This window comes from Metopolophium dirhodum, chromosome 6 (genome assembly GCF_019925205.1).
Source record: "Metopolophium dirhodum isolate CAU chromosome 6, ASM1992520v1, whole genome shotgun sequence".
NCBI lineage: Eukaryota > Metazoa > Arthropoda > Insecta > Hemiptera > Aphididae > Metopolophium > Metopolophium dirhodum.
The window spans coordinates 28,507,678-28,519,896 of NC_083565.1; the positions used below are offsets into that span (position 1 = coordinate 28,507,678).

Here is a 12,219-nt window from a genome sequence, read left to right on the forward strand (position 1 = left end):
TAAATACTCAGTAAACTTATACGGTATATTTATAAATCGTATGTTCTTTTACAAAAATCTTTGTGATCTGCAATGCACCTATTCTGGTTTTCTATTTAAATTATAGTTCGCATGCCAAATTTAACTATACAAACTGGTCCGCAAGTTTATAGACATTCTAATACATTCTCCCGCCAGTGCCAATAGACAAAGTGTTTGAGAAGTTATATTTTTTTGGTACCTAATTAATTTACAATATGAATTATTATAAGTTACCTATGTAGGTACTTGTCCAAAACTCGACTACCTGCAAATCATTGGTTTTTCTGCTATAGCCTTACGAAGTTCACGATTTTCGGTGTTTTACGCACCCGTACAACGCTTAAAGTTTACCGAGCTTAAGTATTACAAATTAATTTTTTTTTTAATCTAGGTAAATCAACGTTTTAAAATTGATGATGCAAAAATAATTCTGACACCCACCCATGGTGGTTTTACATAACAAGTCGAGGGATGTTTTTGATTTTAATTGTTCGAGCAAGCGCAGTGTGGTACACCGGGTACATATGAAAATACCAAAAATTTCAATTAGTTATAATACATATAACTTAAAAATAAGACTGACCGCCAAGTTCAGACTTCCCTGTCGTTTTCAGTTAAAAACTAATGATTTCCGGCAATTATTTTTTGCAATATCGTTCTTAAATCGTTGTTACTTGTAATATATACATATGCCTATTTTAAAAATATTATTCGTGGGTAATTGAAACGTCTAAAATATATTATCATATACAAATACGATAATAAACAAATAATAATAATTCAACTTAACCGGCTACGGTATTAATAATATTTAATAATATCAATATAAATATAGTATACAATATCCTAGGCTGACAAATCGTCTCCACTTAAAATCGTTTTTCGTATACTATGATATTATATCATTGAATTGAAATTTAACACTATCCATAACAGTCACCCACTTGTAACCTACTGTTCAGCAGAGTCATTTCCAATTTTTTTTTTTAGATTCTGAGGGAAGCGATGAATGTATTAATTTTCCAATGATGCGTGTTTTTTTTTTATTTTTTTTTGTGTCTGTCATCACCTTTTAGGACAGTAAAAGTGCTTGAATTTTCATTAACAGTAACTTTTCTGATAGGAAAGTGAATCTAGTTGGTACTATGGGGGGTCAAAAGTAAAATTTTCCCAGTAGTTTTTAAAAGCGACGTGAAAAACAAAGGAAAAACGGGATTTTTTTACGCAAAGTCCGTTTTCGAGAAAATCGATTTTGGTTTTTGGTGCAACTCTAAAACAAATGACCGTAGGTACATTAAATTTTGACTGAATGCTTATATTAGCATTTTCTATACACCATAACATTTTCCTAATATTTTGACTTATTTTGAGCTGTTTACGGACATAGTCAGTTTTCAATTATTTTAGTTTTTTTTATATAAATATCAATAAAATTTTATTTGTTGGGTAAAAAAGCGTGAAAATTTAATATAAGACTTCTGATATATCGTTCTAATAGCAGTTAAAAAATATTAAAAATACATTGGCTCAATTTTTATTTATAAGCATTTAAAGTTCAAATTTTGACAACATTTATCAAATTTATAATTTAATAATTATTTTGTAGTTAAAAATTTATAAAATATTCAACTTTTGTAGCTAAGGATTAAAAATTTAAAACAAGGTTCCACGTAAATAGGTTATATATAAATTACTTTATTCACTATATTACTATAATATCATCAAAATAATATACTTGGTAATATCATAGGCTGACGGACCGTTTTCGCTCAGAATCTTTTTTCTTATACAATGATATTATATCATTGAATTCAAATTTAACACCATCCATTACAGTGACCCACTTGTAACCTACTGTACAGCAGAGTGACATCCGCTTACCCACCTTTTTTTAATTGACCTCCCTTTTTATTTAATTCCTGATAAACGAGTTTTGGATAAGTACCTACCTACATAATAGGTACCTGTCCTACCTATATTAATTAAAAACTATTTTTAACACGACGTATTTACTTATTATTTTTATCTTTTAGTTTATCTAATTTTGTATGATTAAAATATGTTTCCTTTATACCCAAATCATTTTTAAGTACCTACAAATAATATAGAACTCAATTTTATTTTAACAATAAATACTTTTATTAATACAGTATTGACTTTGTAGATGGGTAGTAATAAATTAACTGTACATTCAGGATTACATGCATTCAGGTGAATAATTATAAGATTGCAATAATAGATGTAAGATGTAAGATGTATTGTTGATTCATCAATACGATGCTGGGTGGACTTGAGGAATTCCCATGTTCAGCGACCGGCGTCGACCCGTTTTGTGGCACAGCGGAAACTTCGTACAGCTGACTGTTCGACAAAGACACTGTAATATTATTTGAAAAATATTATTTCTACTTAATCGTAATAACTGGGTATAATGAGTTTAATATTATATTATATTACAATAAATATTAAGTACCTATATTATTAGCTTCTAATAATTGGGACGTCATTTTTGTAGATATTGATCCGGACAAAATGATGCTGGCCCAGCGCTAGGCCACGGTTTATGGCGTACCTATCTGATGAAATTGTTGGAGACTCTTTGAAACTGGGCAATCTGATAAACGGTGACGTGATCGTTACTTCGCGGCCATCATAGGGTAGACCAGAATACACAAAAATGTAGGTCATCGGGCTGTCGGCTGTATGTATGATAAAGTCCTGGAAGTGGGAATTACAATAGCCCCTAAAATGCTGTTACACCTCAACCTTAATAAAAACAAAGAATGATTAAAAAATGGCAACGGAATTGGCCTACAAATCTGAAAATAAGTTTATGGACAGATAACTTCTCAACGTAATATTATGACCGATCCAATAATAACTTTCCATAGGTACATCAGACCTATGTGCGACGGCTGCTCACCAACGTATCGACATCCACCAGATAACTTTGGTAAGTTTTCAAACTATACCGCTCATTCTTGCGGAATGCTAAAGAAAATTAATTTATTAGATAAATATTATACTATAACAATTTTTAAATATAGACGTTTTCAACTCACAGTTATGCAGATGGATGTCGACCGGTTTGGGAGCGACGTCTGATACGCCATTGTTCTAATGAATTCAAACATAAATAATATATTATTATAATATTTTTATATGTATACAGGTACGGTTAGGTATATTAAATTAATTAAGTAGGTACTATATTAATATAGTCTATTAATTATTTTTTTACTATGCTTTTATTGTATTAAAATATACACAATGACTTATAACTTACATTATTGGACCGGACATACAGACGTCGAGTTGAGGTACCTGTCCATAAACACATTTTCATCAACAAAATATAATATAAAATATAAAGTAAAGAAATGCATAAAGAAAAAACTGTATTTATTCATACAATTTTGAAATCAAAAACATTAGAACAAGATAATGCTTTCTTGATAAATTAAAAATATTTGAAGATTTTATTTGTCATACGTTTACATGGCAATAGTCAAATTCTATTAAACCTATTAGGTACCTACGTAAACAACATTTATTAATATGACAAATATTTAAAATTTCAAAAAAGGGGGACCATCGTTTTAATACCCCTCACTTTGTTTTTTGGGACCATACTACTTGCGTCCGAAATTATTATCAGTAGGTGAGTTGCGTCCCGCAAAAAAAAGATTCAAAAAGGTCATAGCGTATTTGCGTCCCGGTATACCTTTTTCTATGACCGATATACCTAATATAATCGATATAAAAATGTACATTGATGATACAAATTTAATACAAATAAAAATGGTTATAATAAATTATCAGTTCAATTCAATTGCAATAACAATAATATAAAAATTCATGTTATACATTTTGTCATAATAAATATAGTATAATATAATAAAAAATAATAAAAAAATCATATGTTATGAATTATTATATTGGTTGAAATTTAAATGAAACGTTAGTTATAACATTTAATGGTGAAATATCGTTTTTTTTAAAACTTTCAATTTGTTTATTTAAGTAATCTAATTTTAAATGTTTTTTTTTTCTATAATCTTTCTTTTTAGTATTAACGCTATTAATTAAGACATATGTATTAATCTGGAATGATTTTAAGAATTCAATGAATTGAAAAATATGTGGATGACTAGAGTAAAAATATGAATTAAATTTCGAGTGAAAAGCTTCACATGCATTTGTTGTTCTTTTTATACTATTTGAACATTCAGACCAAACATGAGGAGGGAATTTAGAATTTTCAGAAATATAGTTATCTAATATATAGTCTGTAAATTCTTCACAACCAGTCGGAATAATGGCCATAAGCTCAAACACAAACACATCACTCACCATTTCAGGAGGTAAAAAAGGTAGTCCAAAAAAGCTCTTTAAAAATTTACCGATTTCTGTAGAAGTTCTGAAATCATTAGTTAAACCAATAGCTTGAATTTTTCGCCACCTATAGAAATTACGTATTAATTAATTATTAAAGTAGAATTTTATTTATTATTACTAATTTCATGTGATACTAATTTATAGTATTAAGTCTTACCAGGATTGGGCCAAGTGAAAGCGACATCCTTTAACTTTAGATTCTGTCCAAATTTTTTGAATTGTAGTATGTATTGAAATTTTTAAGTCAGCAAATACAGTGTCTGGTGAAAATATAAACCCTCGCTTTGCACACTCTTCCCTTAGGTGCGTAAATGCTTCAATATATGTTTGAGTTTCTTTATCGGGAAGTAAAAAAAATACTAATGGTATATAATGATCATTAATGAGTCCATGAATTGTGAACATTTGTAAAAAATGTTTTGCACAGTATTGAAACGTGCCATCGACGTAAATTGTTTTCAATATTATCAACACACTAATATTTTTATCACAAGAAAATAATATGATATTATTTTCCCGGTCATTGACTAGGAGAAAATTTTCATTTTCAGCTGTAAGTACAGGGTGCTCTTGTAATACGTTGTGTACATCTTCTATATTCATCGGAATTTTTGGTAGGATCGATCTACGAGCGTTATAAATGTTTTTCCGAACTAAATTTATATCATTAACTGTACATTGAATAGCATCACCAGCACTAAGTTCTGCACAAATAATTTTCGATGGTCTTGTGCTAAGATCCGATAGGCTTTTTCGTTTTGCAGAATTACTTAATTTTTGTCGATTGAGGCGAGTGATGTCGTCTGGAGCATGATAAGGCGTATGTGAGGTAGGATTACTTATTACATTTTGATGAACGTCTACTTTCATATAGCTTTTGCATTTTTTATTCGTACACTTCCATCGAAAATTGTTATTGCTTAACATCTTATGATACCCGAACTTGTAACCATCAATTATTTTAAAACCATTATTCGTGACCAATTTAGAACTACACATTTCTTCCATAGCTTAAAAATTCGTATTTTATTAAATAAACTTTTTTTTTTTTTTTTTTAATTTGAGAGGTAATTGCACAACTATTGGTCTAATAAGACGAATCGATCGAATCATACTGAATAAAAGTAAAATGTGAAAATATAATATGAGTAAAATACAAAAGATTATCGACGTAATTGCTATATCTTATCGAATCTAACAACGAACAAGATGTATTATGTATACATGTTCCCATACCTTCTTCACATAAAATAATACCCACATAAGTTATTAATATAATATACTATCATAAAGTACCTATCATAGATAAATTGTATCTATATTGTAAGTAAGTAACGCACGCACTCACACACATGTATACATCGTATACATGTATACAGTACAATTTATGAACTATCGATTTTAGTGACACGATACTATCGATTTTAATGATTTTTGAAGATAATATCGATGATAATAATATGGCTGACTTGCGTCCCCCAAAACGGGACGCAACTTACCGGTCAAATTTACTACCTGAAAAAAATATTTTTTTTTGGGACGCAAGTAACATGCAGCCTGTTTTTTGGATAGCGCTGGGAGTTTTTGTGCAAAAACGTCGGGACCTGGTGCACATTTCTGCACAAACGATGCATAAACGTTTGGCACAATAAAAATTTCAATTTTCCAAAAAGGGGTTGTATCGTTTCAATGGCCCCCCCACTTTATTTTTTGGATAGCGCTGGGAGTTTTTGTGCACAAATGTCAGGACCTGGTGCACATTTCTGCACAAACGATGCACAAACCTTTGGCACATTAAAAATTTCAATTTTCCAAAAAGAGGGTGTCTCGTTTCAATGGCCCCCCCCACTTTGTTTTTTGGATAGCACTGGGAGTTTTTGTGCTCAAACGATTGGACTTGGTGCACATTTCTGCACAAACGTTTGGCGTGGTCAGAAGTTCAAATTTCGAAAGTGGGGGGGCCATTGAAATGGACCTACTCAAAATAATTTGCTAATTTTCGTGAGTTTTCCGTATTTTGTGAACATTTGAACTTTAAATGCTTATAAATAAAAACTGTGACTAAGGATTTTTAATTTTTTTCATCTGCCTTTGAAACAATAACCTAGGAGCCTTCTATTAAATTTTCAAGCTTTTTTACTTAACAGATAAAATTTTATTGATATTTATAGAAAAAAAAAACTAAAAAAATTGAAAATGACAATGTCCGTAAGCAGCTCAAAAAGAGTCAAGATTTTATGGTGTATAGAAAATGCTAATATAAACATTCAGTCAAAATTTCATGTCTCTACGGTCATTTGTTTTAGAGTTACACCAAAAACCAAAATCGATTTTCTCGAAAACAGATCTTGCGTAAAAATTCCCGTTTTTCCTTAATTTTTCTTTTGTTTTTCACGTCGCTTTTGAAAACTACTGGGAAATTTTTACTTTTGACCCCCCAAAGTACCAACTAGATTCACTTTCCTGTCAGAAAAGTTACTGTTGAAGAAAATCCAAGCACTTTTACTGTCCTAAAAGGTGATGACAGACACAAAAATAAAAAAAAAACACACATCATTGTAAAATCAATACATTCATCGCTTCGCTAGAATCTAAAAATGTCAATTATTTAATTGTTTGATTTTTTGTTTTTCGAATAATATCAAAATAATAAAACATATCTAAAATAATATCAATATATTATAGAAGGTATATTTTCCATTTTTTTTTCGAATAATAACTTATTTAATTTTTTTTTCTTGTTGATGGGCCCCTCATTTAAACATAAAATCTAGCAAGGGAATGCAATGCATACCTTGCTTACCCTATTGTTGCGGCACTGCATTCATCGCTCTACTCTGAATCTAAAAACAACATCGTTTGGTGCAACAACCAAACAAATCCGCTTGTTAAATACAAATATATCATATAAATGGATATGATATTGGTGGTAAATAAAATTATTTATTTATTACGAGTATATGTATACCTATATTATTTGTTTTATAATTATTTCTAGTGCAACAACAAGAGATCTTCAAGTTTTATTATTTGATATTGAGTTCATACAAATTTGATTTTAACAATATTTCACTGGGGGCTTATACGAATTGAAGCTGGATTTAAATATATTTTTTGTTATTTTTTAAAACATTTTTAAGTGCCTCCTGAAAAATTGTATTAATTGGAGATGTCAAGCTGTTGCTCTCAGGTCTTCAATTTGAAGTTAAACCTAACCTTTTTTGAGCCGATCGCAATTCGCCAAAAATAATTGCAATTTGACCTTACTCCATCTTGGGCACATTGTATACTATTATATAATTATGTATGGTGTATATAGGCGTGCGTACAGGGGGGATGATCGAGAACTGTCCGTTGTATAAATCGATATTAAAACGTCAGTGATAACAATAATAATTTTATACTGTATATTATTTGCTCGACGTGTATTTTAGAAAGATTTACGACGTGACCGCGTATATTGTAAATAACTATATCATATTATAAATATTAAACAATGTTAAATATCGACGATTGATAGTTTGAAAGTGAGACGCAATAAATCTTTCCGTCCAAATTCCGGCGGGAAACAACGACCGAGGAAAATTCGCACACGAAACGGAGGTGAATACGAAACCTCGGACCGACGTCGCGGCTCGTGCGTCGTATATTATTATTATGCTATTATAAAATAATATAATATCGTGTATACAGTCGGTGTTTACGTACCATCGGTGCCACGCGGATTGCAGTTCTGTTAAGCCGCGTACACACTAGCGTAACAAAACGGCGAACTTGTAACATGTAACAGTGTTCGTGTGTCATATGCGTGTAACAAATCGTCGAACTTGTACCATATACTTCTGTAACAAACCGCCGATCCGCCGATTGTCGGTATTTTGGCGAAACATCAAAGGGTGATACGCGTTTACGTTACAACATGTATGGACGATATGACGAACATAACCGTGTAACATCATACGAATAATAATATACTATATTATTTATATTATTATATTATAGTACATCGTATGTACTTAAACGAAGTTCGAGAGAGAACTTATTTCGTATCAACAATTAATAAAGGATGCTTATATGCAGCTATGCCTATCGATTGTCGAAATAACTATTTATAACTGGACTTGTCATATGATATTATTATTATAATGTAAATCAATATATTTATATACAAAATCACAGCGTACATTTTATTTTACCATTTTACAATATACATTTAGTTGCCGATTAACCTCCGATCACACACTATATAGTCGTTTGTTTTCGTTTACTTATACATTTTGTCACGATGGCTCACTGGACAAATGAAAATGTATTAAAACTTATAGAAATATATCGTAGTAAGGAAATTATATGGGATCCTACAAACAAAAATCATTATAATAAGATTTTAAAAATGAAGCTTGGAATGGAATAGCAAGTGAATTTTCCGATCACATTTCAACTGCTATCACGCCGGATGAGTGTAGAAATAAAATGGTGTCGATACAAGCCGCACATAGAAGAGAAAAAATGAAAATAAGGAAAAGTGTAGGAACCAGTTCAGGTAAGTCAATATTACCTAAACTAAATTATTTAATGGTTAAAGATTAAATTTGTTCACTCAGGTACTCAAGACGTGTATGTGTCATCATGGTTCGCATTTGAAAGCCTCGAGTTTTTAATGGACAAAGATAATCCTCGTCTGAGAAGATGCACGGTAAATTTAGAAGTTATTATACAGATATAAATAATTTAAAAAATATTGAAATATTTTTATTTCATGTTTATTTTCAGTAAAAATTAGTAAAATATAAAACCAAACCTATAAAAATAACAAATAATTAATTTTTTTTTAAATATTTAGATTATGCATATTCTTCTTGCCAAATAACATTCCCTTCATTAATACAGTATTGCATTACTTATTCTCGTATTTGCATCGCATTTGTTGTAAATTTACGTGGTACTCTTCTTATTGATCTGAGGGATGATATTTCTTCATTGTTGGTCTCCCGCCATGTTCCTTCAATAAAGTTTCAATTTACTTCAAAGTCGAATATTCCATTGGGGGGTATAAACAGCAGCTGAGGTATTATTGCGTCTTAAAAAATTATGAAGGTGTGCTATGGTCATAACAATTAGTTCTGATTTTTCTGGGTTCAACAACAGTGGCTTTCGGAGAACTCTAAATACAGATAATACCAAAAACATTTTCCACCACCCGACGGGCTCGAGAAAGTCTATAGTTAAATATTCGTTCTGGCGTGCCTTTAGAAAATAAGCCAGGAAAAGGTTTCATTATGTTGTCTGTTAAAGGAAATGCCCCATCTCCAATAAAAAAAAATGGTATTTCTTTACGTCTGCCCGGTAGTGGTTTTAATAATGGTAAATCTAGTGAATTAGATTTTAATTTTTTATTAAGTTGACAATCCTGAAATACACCTCCCATCCGAAATTCTTCCTTGGCAACCTGCATCGACGAATATGAAATTATAGTTCGCGTCGACAATAGCAAATAATACAATACTGAATGAAGATTTGTAGGTAAAATATTCACTCCATGTTATCCTATATCCATAATTATCCTCCATGTTAAATCAATCATAATAATATTTTTGTGGTATCATTATCATAATACGGTAGGTGCCTACCTATATTATTAGTATTTTTTTCCCAGTTTGAACTATATGATTGGTTTAGAACAAAGAGGTTACATTTACATATGCATTTTTATTTCTTCTTATGTACATTATTTACAATCCCCATACTTTATTTTAGATGTCCGATGAAAATGCTCCAAGCGAAAGTAACCAAATTCATACTGAGGAACCACAGATTACTTCAGAAAATCAAGGTACATCAACACTGACATCTAAAAAAAGGAAAATTATCAACGAAGATAATAGTAAATTAGATAAAGCGTTTAAAATTCTGGAATCGGCAGCATCGGCCTCAGCTGGAAATACTGAAAGTCAATCATTTGGACAGTTTGTTGGAAAGAAATTAGAAACATACAACCAACAAGTAAGAAGTATTGTGCAATATGAAATGTCAAATATATTATTTAAAGCAGATTATGGATATTTTAATCAACAACTAACATCACCTTATCAAAATAACTACAACAATTATTCTGATCCATCAACTTACAATTATAATTATAATCTACAAAGTTATCCGAAAAACATACATTCTTCTTCACTGCCATACACATTGCCAACTCGTGATACTAATATTACATCTTTCCCAGTACCACAAACATCACCAGCTACAATTACACAGACGTTCCCGAAACCGATTTTTCGTATTAACCCACTCTGGCAGCGCATAGTAATAGTACACTCGCGGACGCTGTGCCGCGACTAGCGCCTTCCACCTCCCACCAGCGACGCCGTTGCCGCGGAAGCGCACGCCGGTTCGGACGGAATACGGAGAGGAACGAAAAAAAAATAATAATAATAATAACCTTAAGAAAAATTTGACGAAATCCGTACTCGCCGCGGTGATGCAGGGCGGTAGGGGGGTGAGGAGGGGAGAATTAAATTCGCCCCCGGGAAGTAAATTGTTCGTATTATTATACCATGTACGTAGTCATCTTCCTCCGTCGCCGATGCAGCTGCTAACGACGATGTGAGGACCGCTCTATATATACTCTTACTTAACTATAATAATATATTTTTTTAATAAGAGGACGTCTCACAGGGTTTGTTCTCGTCGGAAACTTTTTTCCTCGGTGATATTTTTGAAACACGAGAAACACGAGTTTTGGGAATATAATATTGTAGCATTACAAAAGTAAAAAATAAGCGTTTATTAGTTATTATACTGTAGTGTAAAATGTAATTTTCTAATACAATATGCACTGAAGACTGAACACGTATAGAACTATGCACAAGATTTCTTAAGACAAATACATTTTTAATTAATTTTTTAACGTTTCGTAAGAATTAGAAATAAATTAATAATTATACAAGACATAAAACGTCATATTATGGTTTGTAAGATGGTCATGGCTAGTGATGGCAAATTTTCGGGAATATAGTTTCGGGAATTTCCCGGGAGTATAATAAGTTTTTTAAATACTGATCATAGATTTCAGTTTTAAATTAAGCTTATAGTTGCAAATGATCCAGATGATAGCTCTTTATTGACATTATGTCAGTTTAGATATTTATTCTTTATAAAAAAATTATTAAGTAACGATAATTTAATTTTTTTAAATCTGTACAATGGTCAATGATCACAAAATAAACGATTTTTTTAAATATCAATATTCTCGTTAAGTAATATATGATCTAGTTTATGTTAGAAACATTATAATTTCAAAAAATATAAATCATTTTGAAATTATGTTACAAAATGTTCATATAAAATAATTTCAAAATGATTTATATTTTTTGAAATTATAATGTTTCTAACATAAACTAGATCATATATTACTTAACGAGAATATTGATATTTAAAAAAATGGTAAAAAATCAGCCACTTGACTTAAATAAATGTTTTTACGATATAAATTTTTCTGAAAATCAGATTTACAAATTGGCTATTTTGGATATTTTGGAAATTTTTTTTATTAGTTTTTAAGTTTTTTATTTTCAGTATTAAAAAATAAAAAATAAAAAATGTATACTAAAAATGTAGCGCAGTAGTCTATGAATTATATTTAAAAGAAATTTTTTTAAAATATTAATTAGAACAAAAGTTATTTCATTTGTCAGATCTCAGTGGGACACTCTGTATAATATATTATTATTCTTGACTCCCTCCTCGTCCGGTATATTACGGCCTTGCTACCATCCAGACATTTCAGCGGTCGGT

The 12,219-nt window shown here is 30.6% G+C and overlaps 1 long non-coding RNA gene and 1 pseudogene across 1 annotated transcript; one reads left to right on the forward strand and one right to left on the reverse strand.

Moving 5' to 3' along the window:
- Positions 1-2,304: 2,304 nt before the first annotated feature.
- LOC132947845 (uncharacterized) lies at positions 2,305-3,169 on the reverse strand. The gene is made up of 3 exons (XR_009664943.1): positions 3,084-3,169; positions 2,495-3,012; positions 2,305-2,398 (listed from the first exon to the last, which is right to left on the reverse strand). It is a non-coding gene; the product is annotated as an uncharacterized LOC132947845 (long non-coding RNA).
- A 5,535-nt stretch (positions 3,170-8,704) lies between these two features.
- LOC132947631 (uncharacterized) lies at positions 8,705-10,764 on the forward strand (annotated as a pseudogene).
- Positions 10,765-12,219: the final 1,455 nt, after the last annotated feature.